Here is a 10,050-nt window from a genome sequence, read left to right as displayed (position 1 = left end):
ACTCGCAACTATTCTTCTATTCTGAAAGGCTGCATAAATTTCATATGTAAAGCATGCTGTTCGTGCATGCGTGGAGACATTGGTGTCAGTACAAGCGTCCATCGAAGTGTCACCTAATTAAATCATAATCACCTTTTCTAATCAACGCATGTGCCCCAACTGCCTTCTAATCTACTTCATTGATCACTTGAGCGTAAACAGCGCAAAAATACAAGACGTGACAAAGGGTCAGACAACACCATTTCACTTCGTCCAATGTGAAAAGCCTCAAGCCATCGAACAGGCTGGTAAGCACATGATGGCTCATGCAAAGAAAGCCAAAGCATTACTCGTGGCTGTAAGTAAAAAATAATAACTACACCTCATCACTGTGCACTATCTGTTTAGATATCATTTTTTTTTCATTTGGCACGCTGGGAAGGGGCGTTATTTGAAATTATTAACCTATTTGATGATGATTTCGTCATGAGCTTCACGCCCAACACTGACAGAAGGACCTGATGTCATCAAAGATTTTTTCCTTCGGTAAAAGGCAGCCGCGTAAACACAGTTCAAGTGATTACTCTAACTGGAAGGCCATTGCCTTCGTCAGTTTGTTGCTTTCGCACAGCAGCTAACTCCGAGGCCATTGCCTTCCACCTTTTGAACAAGCAGTATAAAAGGGCGAAATTCTCATTCCACTTTTCAGACCAGGACAGAGAGAGCATTTGATTCGAAATGGCTCGTGCGGTGTCAATAAAATCAGCAATCTTCGTGGCCATGATCCTAGAGGCCGTGTAAGTACCACTCATAACCGATACCACATTTATATAGCAGATAACGTGGCTCTGATCAGATATTAGTTTATTTGATTGTCCATGTGGTGTCTTACTGTTGTCTCAGTTTTGTTTCTAAATGTTTTGGTAGTTTGTTTCTAGTATTTTAAGGGGACATAGCAGTAAAATAACGAAAATTGTTATTGTAAGAACAAACTAATCGATGTCTTTAATATTTTCTTAGCAGCGGAATATAGTAAAGAGCAACCTATTCTTTTGGGGTAGACAGTTACTCTACAAAAAAAGTTAAACTGCGTTCAAATCGTATAAATGGAAAACAGAAGCTATAAGTTTGCACCTCAATAAGGACAACTTATTCGAGCTCCTTCTGCAGACTGTCTTCCTCTCAGAATTGCCAAATAATGTACGCAGTTGTTCTTACTTCCCGGTCGCGCATTCGTCGTTATAGCTGTTGAATTGCTGTGCCTGTGATGTAGATTACATTTGCCACCATGAGGATAAATTACCTTTCGTTGGGGTTACTCGTGGACTCGCAATCTAGTGCCCAGCTTAAGAGGAAGCTTTAGCTCGGGCCCAACTCCGACGCAGCCTATTCAAGTACGCCTAAAACACAAAAACGTTTTTATGAGATAACCCCTGGACCGATTTTAAATAAATTTGTTGCATTTGAGAGAGACAGTTAAATTCTAGTGACTGTTGGAAGCGGAATTTCGATTTAGGGCATGAATTTTGTTAAAAAGATTTTCAAATATTTGACTGTATGAAAACATAGAAGCATGAAGTTTACAAATTCATAGCTATGCATCAATAAAAGATATCGCGGTTCTATAAACGGTATCCTTTAGATCATTCAAAGCGGACAAATTCCATATATCAATTTATATTTTACGTGAATTTGTTGCGTCGTGTACAACAGTTCTGCAAAACTCTATTTCCATCATATTACAATTTTTATATTCATGTGTAACACATCAATTTTGCCCGCTTTAGATGTACTATGACATGCAATTCACAGAATTGCACTATCATTTATCTTTGTTGAGTTACAGAGTTGTAAACTTGATAGTATCGTTTCTTGAAAATTTTTGATCCTCGCCAATTTTCAATAAAAAATTGACGACTGAACTCAAAAATTCGAAACCAACAGCTACTAGATGTTAAGTTTTTCTTGTAAATGCAACAAACCTAGTGAAAGTTTGTGCAGTAGTTGCCGAGAGAAACGAATTCTCCTTTTACACCCGAGCTAAAGTTTCCTCATAAGCATCTACGCTATGGAAACGCCAGGATACGCTATGATTCCCCAGGATTGAGCGCAGGATTGTTGAAACAAAGGGCGCTGATACAGCTGACGACCTGTGCGTAATTGACGATGACCTCTGCGGAATTACCTTGGGAGGTGTTGCTTACTCGGCTCCATCACTGAAGTGTTGTGCAGAATAGAAATGAATTGAATTATGCGGTTTTACCTGCCAAGACTCCAATTTGATTATGAGGCACGCCGTGGTTGGTTTCTCCGGAGTAAGTTTGATCACCACGGCATCTTTAACGTGCCCCCCTTGCACGGCACTTTGTATTTCGCCCCTATAGAAATGCGGCAGCCGCGGCCGCGTTTGATCCTGCGAACTCGTCCTTAAATGTATTACGAAGACAAGAGTTACAATTCACGTGGTATTTAGAGAAGTAAAAGCACAGCGGGATCGTTAACGCCCGATGGCTTAAGGGAAACTTGTGAAAGCTTCCCGTCGAAGTCGTCAACTTCATCTCTCTGTCGACTATCTTCGTCCTACATTCATTAAATACGTAGAAGTAATATCACCTGAAGAATGCATTCGACCCAGCACCCGACAGGGCGGTATGGCTACTGAGGCATGAATACCGAGAACTGTAGGGAGGTTGAGTAAGAAAATGAGCAGAAGGAAGATCACTAGTTCGCAAGCACTGAAATCAATTCCAAGAATTAACATTGCGCGCGAGCTCTTCGGAAGATGTTGCAATACGCGTGGATTACATGCTGCCGTTACGTAGCTTGTGAGGGCACTACTGCGCAACAGGAGCAACACTGTAGCGGCTGTCAGGCATCTCACAACGCTGGCATGAGGAACTGCGGCTTAAGCAATTTCGGAGGCACTGCACTTCGATGGTGTATCAGATAGGACTGGCGGAATAACATTGTTTGCCAGTAAGCAGGAGCGCTAGTGTCGGTGCTGATATTATTCATCTCAATAGCGGAATGTGGACACGGACTTTGCAATTAAGGAAAGGGTGCGTCGAGATGAGTGTTGAAAACATTGAAGCAGAACGGGGTGGTTCTTAGACTTGGCCGTGGTGTTATTGAAGCTAAACGCATTGGGCGTCTCTCGCATCTCTGGAGACTGCCTGAACCTCGGCGCGTCACGATAGCGCTACAGCACAGCGGCATGGTCGTGCTAACAAGTTTAACACACTTCATGTACGTGTATGTTTAACATCGTGGCGACATTTAGTTTCGATGCGCTGCATTCTTTACCTCATTCGAGCCTCATTGCAGCAAGCGTAGGTTCCTTTCCGGACCCCGTTTTCGGCCACTTCGACAAAACTGTACAAGAACGCATTTCACAACGATTGTCAGTGGTATTGAAATTTGCATTCAAGCACTGTAGTGATACCCCATAATGCTGAAGACCCATAAGCAATCGGTGGTGGGTGAAGTAGACTGATAGTTGTAATCGCATTATTATACCCGCGCACCACAGCGCCTAGACTTCTAAACGTCACAAAGAAATATTCGCTACAGGCAGCCACCCAGCCGCAGCCACTTTACACCCACTGGTCCTATAGAACTATGCTCAGCATAACTCACCCCAAAACAAGTAAGGCGCGATTGAATAGGCGTCCTCTTCAGGAGTAAAACATTATTTTCATTGCCAGCTGGAGGAGTGCCTCTCCTAACTGTAATCAGTCGTAGATAAAATTTCCGTTTCTTTTTTTAAATAAGCCGGCCACGTAAGCTCCGTCTTTTTTTCCCGAGCAAAAAGCGATGATTGAGGTGTTAGATAGCAGGCAGCAGCAGCACACCAAATAGGTCCCATTAAGTTCACAATGCTAATCGTATTAAACATAAAAGCCTAACTGGCAAACGCCTAACTTGTATCTTCGAGAAGGTAGCCTGGTGATGTAACCTTTAAGCTAATTGCATGCATACCGTACTTCACTCGTGACAAAGTCAACTAGCCATTTGACATGCCGGGCGTGAGAAAAACGGGCCGATTGTTAGGCGCAAACAATGAAACGTTCCTTTCCTTCGAGCGCTTCCTAATCTTACGTGAGGCCTCCTCACAGCGAAGGACCGATGGAGGAAGCAAGCATACTCTGAAAGCTACCTTCACCCGTCCTCACGTAAGGAGCGGTTGCCGCCATGCCTGGGCTCGAGATTATCTCTTAAAATCTTTAGGCCAACACCAGAACACCACTATTCAATAAAAAAGGTTGTATCGTCGCACAATCTCTAAGTTGATGAGCTAATATAGGGAAGCGTGGACGCTATTTTTTAGTTTTGTTTACTAAATCTAAAGAAGCAGTGCATTACAGTGCGAAACTTGATGTGCTCCAGCAACGCTGGCACGCCGGCGTCGTGCAACGCCTAGCAACGCCTAGCAACGCTTCCATGCCGCACGCGTGACTGAAACGAACGTGCCTGGCAAAACGTACCGTGCTCGCGCTTCTCCGAAGGTGGGCGACAGCACGCACGCGCAAGCAAACGTCACCTGGTTAAGCAGTGAGGCGAAGCGCTAGTTCAGGGCCAGGAGCGGCGTAAGGACGCATGAAGGTAGCTTGGCCCAAACAATAAAACGTTCCTTTGAGGGGTGTGCGAATATTGAAATTTTCGATTACGAATCGAATACGAATAAGGCGAAGAACTCTCTTCGAATATCGAATAGAATATCGAATACATGTGTAGTATTAAAAAATTGCAAGAGAGGTAACAATAGCTTTATTACCCTTTTAAAAATAACATTGCATTTTACAAGGTTGCTACAAATTAAAGAGGTACTCAATTATAGATAATGGACTCAGGTAATGCATTCAGTCAGGTAAAACGGTTACAGATTGTCGTGAAGGAAAATTAACTGCTCAATATGGCCAGAAAGTAAACGCTCTCTATGCACCGTCACATTTCTACCGGTAGAAAAGACTCTTTCACTAGGAACTGAAGTGGCAGGGATCGCCAAGTACTTCCGGGCGAGTGCACTTAAAAGCGGATACCTGAAGCGGCCAATGGACTGCCACCACTCACAAGGATTCATGCCCCTTTCCAGAAGAGGCTTTTGCGCGTAGTCTGTTACTTCCCTCTCAGGGGCAGATGCCAAATGTGTCTTCTCTTTGTTCATCACTAGATCGTCAAAAGCATTCCATACACTCGATGCCACCAGTGGACACGAAGTCGACGCTGGCACGGCGGTGTCCCCACGGTGTTCCACGACGGCTTCCTGGAGCTCCCTTGTCACAAGATGTTTCAGCCAGATCATCTGACCAGATGCCTGATGAACTGTGGCCATAAAGCGCGGATCAAGAAACATGCCTAGGCTGGCCACTTCATCAAATATCCACTCCGCACAAAGAGCCTTGATACATTTTGAATCAATGTTAGCAAACCCTGAGTTGCCTTTGCAACCTTCAAGGCAATGGGGCATTCCAAAAATAACTGGAATTATAAAGCTTGGTGAAAAAGAAACCGAAACTGATCATGTCTCAAATGCCTGAAGCAGATAGACTGAAGCAGAGCATACAAATAATGGCAACTCAGGGTTGCAAAGGCAACCCTGAGTTGCCTTTGGAACCTTCAAGGCAATAGGCATTCCAAAATAATTGGAATTATAAAGCTTGGTGAAAAAGAAGCCGAAACTGATCATGTCTCAAATGCCTGAAGCAGATAGACTGAAACAGAGCATACAGATAATGAGCGGATCATGCGAAGTTCTCAGTTAATAATCATGTTCTTAGGAGAATCCGGAGCAAGCATACAATTGGTTAATTGCTCAATTATTCGCAGTCTATCCGAATATTCGCCGTTTCCACCGTTATTCGGCCGTCCTCGGATATTCGTGAATTTCCGAACATGCATTTCTCGAATCGAATACGCTGCGAATATGGAAAATATTCGATTGGTATTCGAAATTCCGAATATTCGCACACCCCTAGTTCCTTTCCTTCGAGCGCTTCCTAACCTTACCTGAGGCCTCCTTACAGCGAAGGACCGATGGAGGAAGCAAGCGTACTCTGAAAGCTCCCTTCACCCGTCCTCACCTAAGGAGCCGTTGCCGCGTGCCTGGGTTCGAGATTATCTCTTCAAATCTTTCCGCGAACACCATTATTCTATTAAGAAATGTTGTATCGTCGCACAATCTTTAAAGTGAATAGCTAATATAGAGAAGCGTGGACGCTTTCTTCTAGTTCCGTTTACTAAAGTTAAAAAATAGTTGCGCATTACAGTGCAAAACTTGATGTGCTCCAGCAACGCTGGCACGCCGGCGTCTTGCAACGCCTAGCAACGCCTAGCAATGCTTGCATGCCGCACGCGTGACTGAAACGAACATGCCTGGCAAGACGTACCGTGCTCGCGCTTCTCCGCAGGTGGGCGACAGTGCGCATGCGCAAACGAATGCCACGTGGTTAAGCAGTGAGGTGAAGCGCTCGTTCAGGGCCAGGAGCGACGTAAGGACGCATGAAGCTAGCTTTGGAGCTACCTTATGCTGAGGAAGCACAAACGAAGCCTTCACCGAGGGCCCCTCAGTAAGGAAGCTTTCAGAGTGACAAAAGGTAGCCTCACCCCAATGAAGGCTTCCTTAGTGAGGTAAGGAAGATTTCATTGTTTGGCTTCTTATGCTGAGGAAGTACCAAGGAAGCACCAAGGAAGCCTTCACCGAGGGCGCCTCAGTAAGGAACCTTTCAGAGTGACATAAGGTAGCCTCACTGCAATGAAGGCTTCCTTACTGAGGTAAGGAAGATTTCATTGTCTGGCCCTTAGCATTTTTCTCTCGAGGCAGCTAGTGCTTTAAGGCACTTTGTTAGAATGCACCCGCCATCGGTAGCTGCGCATATCCCTCAGTTCATCCCTTTCAGCAGCTAAGATACGCGACATTCTTGAGCATTCACGATTAGTCACGGTTGAGCAGACTGTAATCTTTATTCGAAGGTGTACAAATGTCATTGTAGCTTTAAAATACACCATGTGACAGAAACGAGGTACGAGGTGAATTAGGAATATGTGTTTGTCTCGCGAGCGCCCGTTGAGTATCTTTGTCGCCCCAAACAATCACCACGTTGTAAACTTGCGTCAAATGATCGGAAAAGAAATTATGCTATCGCCGTCACACGACTGTTGTCGTCGGCGACGGTGAAGTTGTCGAACACCCGCTTGCGTTAAAGACATCGCTGCTTGCTTTACACAGACATATTTTATTAAAGCTTTGTCGAACCTTAAAAGATGCTGAAACCCAGCTACCATCAACATCTTTCGCATAACAACGATTACCACAGTGCGTGTGTTCTTTATATTTATCTTACCCTGTTCCTTCATCTGTGTATTCAACACTCCTTAACGTGCTTTGTTTTATATAAATAAAGAAAGATATACACCTTTGAAATCATTGCAGGTTTATCGGATTCAGCAGACCAGACTCCACGCCAAGCTCGACTGAATCCTCCGAATTAAACTTTACCGTGGAGACCTGTAATGAAACGGTAAGTCAGCGAAGTGCATACCGAAATAATTGTTTTTTATTTGAACTTAGTGACATTCATTCATTGCAATTAGAATTAGAGCACTTGAAGAATATGTGAATCCATGTAAGCAAGATTTCACATCACACGCTATTTACAAATAAATATATATGCATATATTCACCCGAGAAAGGGATTGAGTAGGGGAACAGAGGGGTTCCAATTTTCTTAAGTCAAAACGAGATCAATACAACATATAATACTAACGAAAAAAAGTTGGGTTAATTACTTGCTTTAATTGACACGTACAAATGATAAATAAAGTGCAGTGAATGTAGACGATAAAACAACTGACTGAAAGTAAGTTGCGAAATTCGTACTACAGGTGGGTTTCTATCCCACCTGCGTCTAGTGGTATTTTCGCCTGTATTCGTTCGCCTCTATTCATCACTTACACGCTGCAAATAAAACAAATAACCCTACAGTTTCCTTGACGTCATTACATGTTGCTCTCATACGTTTGTGACTACATACATGCATACATACATACATACATACATACATACATACATACATACATACATACATACATACATACATACATACATACATACATACATACATACATACATACATACATACATACATACATACATACATACATACATACATACATACATACATACATACATACATACATACATACATACATACATACATACATACATACATACATTCGACGGGTCGGGTGGGTCGCAGACAAGTCGCAGTGGTAAGATTACTTGCCATTTATGTGCGAAAACGGCCGTGTATCGCCGATTGGGTGCACCTTGAAGAACATCAGGTGGTCAAAATTAGTACGCAGTCCTGAATTACGGCATTCCTCGTAAGCAGACCATTCTTCTGGCACCCAAAGCCCCAAAATTTCGGAAGCTTCTTTTGTTGTTTCCTAGCTCTGTGGCCGAAAGCAAACTCGAGCCTATGCACGCGCCCTCCGTCTAGCTGTGCTAGATGCCTCATGCGTATGACGTCAGAAAGAGCTAGCTCGCGTTGGCATGAGATGTCGTGCTTGGAACCATGGCCCGAACGGAAAATAGGAGAAGAAAAAAAAAGAATTTAGACCGAATTGTTATAGCACGGTGCTGGGCGCGGAAGTAGGCCGAGGTATACCATCCGATCATGAAGCACTTCTTTCTTTATGCGAAAATATTTTTTAAACAAATCTCTGGTACACTACGGAAAACTGGTAGGCAAATAAATTCGTAGGTAAGTCCCTGTCTGGTCTCGTTGAGGGCCTCTTTCAGGAAACCAAAATTGGAGTGTCCAATGATGGAATGGAACCTACGTCACCCAGCACGGCAGACCGATGCTCCAAACACCAGGCATGGCTCGAACGGATATTTTTTCAGCAGACGATCTTCTAAAAAATGTCTGGCACCTGCATTTTTCTCGAATTCATCCCTGGAGATAAAAGAGTGGAGGAGTGGAGTACCAAAAGGGTAACAATAGATTGTGTGGCTGAAATGTTATCTCAGCAAAGCCACGGTGCAGTATCACTACTAGTTGACGTAGCATCCACAGGTGAATGCCTCGTTGAAGGAGCGAACCTCCAGCCTCTGCTGACGCCTTTCATTAAGAAAAACAACACTAGGCAAGCAAAATGTGGCAAGGTTGAGAACCTCGAATAAACAACTTTTTGTATTATTATTGCAACTTCATATATCAATAATACAGTGCCTTACCAGTTTTTGTGTATATATACGCTTTTGATCCAGCTAAATTTTGCCCACGTAATGGGCAACCCTTGTTAGGAGCAGGTATAACAGGCAGTGGTGAATTAACGTCTGCAGGAGGACCTGAAAAGAGGCCCATTTGAGAGGCTTACCTGCGCACGTAGGAGAAAATAACCCTTGCTACAGTCTTCATTGACGTGCTCCAAAATAAACGTCGGTGTTGAAGTATGGGGACATAAAGCTACTATTCCAGCTCGAAAAACGTTTCTCGCAGAATTTCAAGGACAATTCACTACCACTCAGAGCTCAGGCTCGTTACACTTCCATTAAAAAAAACGGCTTGGATAGGAACGAAAAAATAATAACTACATTGCCGTGCGCGTTTAATTCATCAAAAGAGGTCATGATGCTTGATCTGAGATTTATCCTGGTTTTCTTGACACATACTCAGCATGGTCGCGTGAAAGGAGAGAATGAATGTGTTAAATAAAAGGCGGAATTATGAATAAACTTCATCGTTTCGTGTAATACATGGAAAAAATATATTTCTTGTGCGCCATATACATGCGACGACTCGTGCCCGCGCCTATTATTCACGATGTACGCAAACACACCTGATATTCATGTTTCCTTTTTTTTTCAGTGCAATCCTTCTCAAAATCTAACGTGCTCAAGTACAGACTGCTTTTGCGGACTTAAGAACAATGAGACCGTAGGGATATGCTACAGCTGGTCATTTTCAGGAATGGATTACGGAGAGATGCCTTCATCCGACGAGATAACGGAGGCCGCGCCAATATATTACAATGCTACTAAATAAAGTACTTTTGTCATTCACGACA

The 10,050-nt window shown here is 43.5% G+C and overlaps 1 long non-coding RNA gene across 1 annotated transcript; it reads left to right on the top strand.

Annotated features, from left to right (window-relative positions):
- The first annotated feature begins 686 nt into the window (after positions 1-686).
- LOC135912511 (uncharacterized) lies at positions 687-10,050 on the top strand. The gene is made up of 3 exons (XR_010567703.1): positions 687-776; positions 7,409-7,496; positions 9,852-10,050. It is a non-coding gene; the product is annotated as an uncharacterized lncRNA (long non-coding RNA).

This window comes from Dermacentor albipictus, chromosome 2 (assembly GCF_038994185.2).
Source record: "Dermacentor albipictus isolate Rhodes 1998 colony chromosome 2, USDA_Dalb.pri_finalv2, whole genome shotgun sequence".
In the NCBI taxonomy this organism is placed as follows: Eukaryota; Metazoa; Arthropoda; class Arachnida; order Ixodida; family Ixodidae; genus Dermacentor; species Dermacentor albipictus.
Note: the sequence above shows the minus strand (reverse complement) of the source record. Positions and strands in the feature narration are given on the sequence as shown.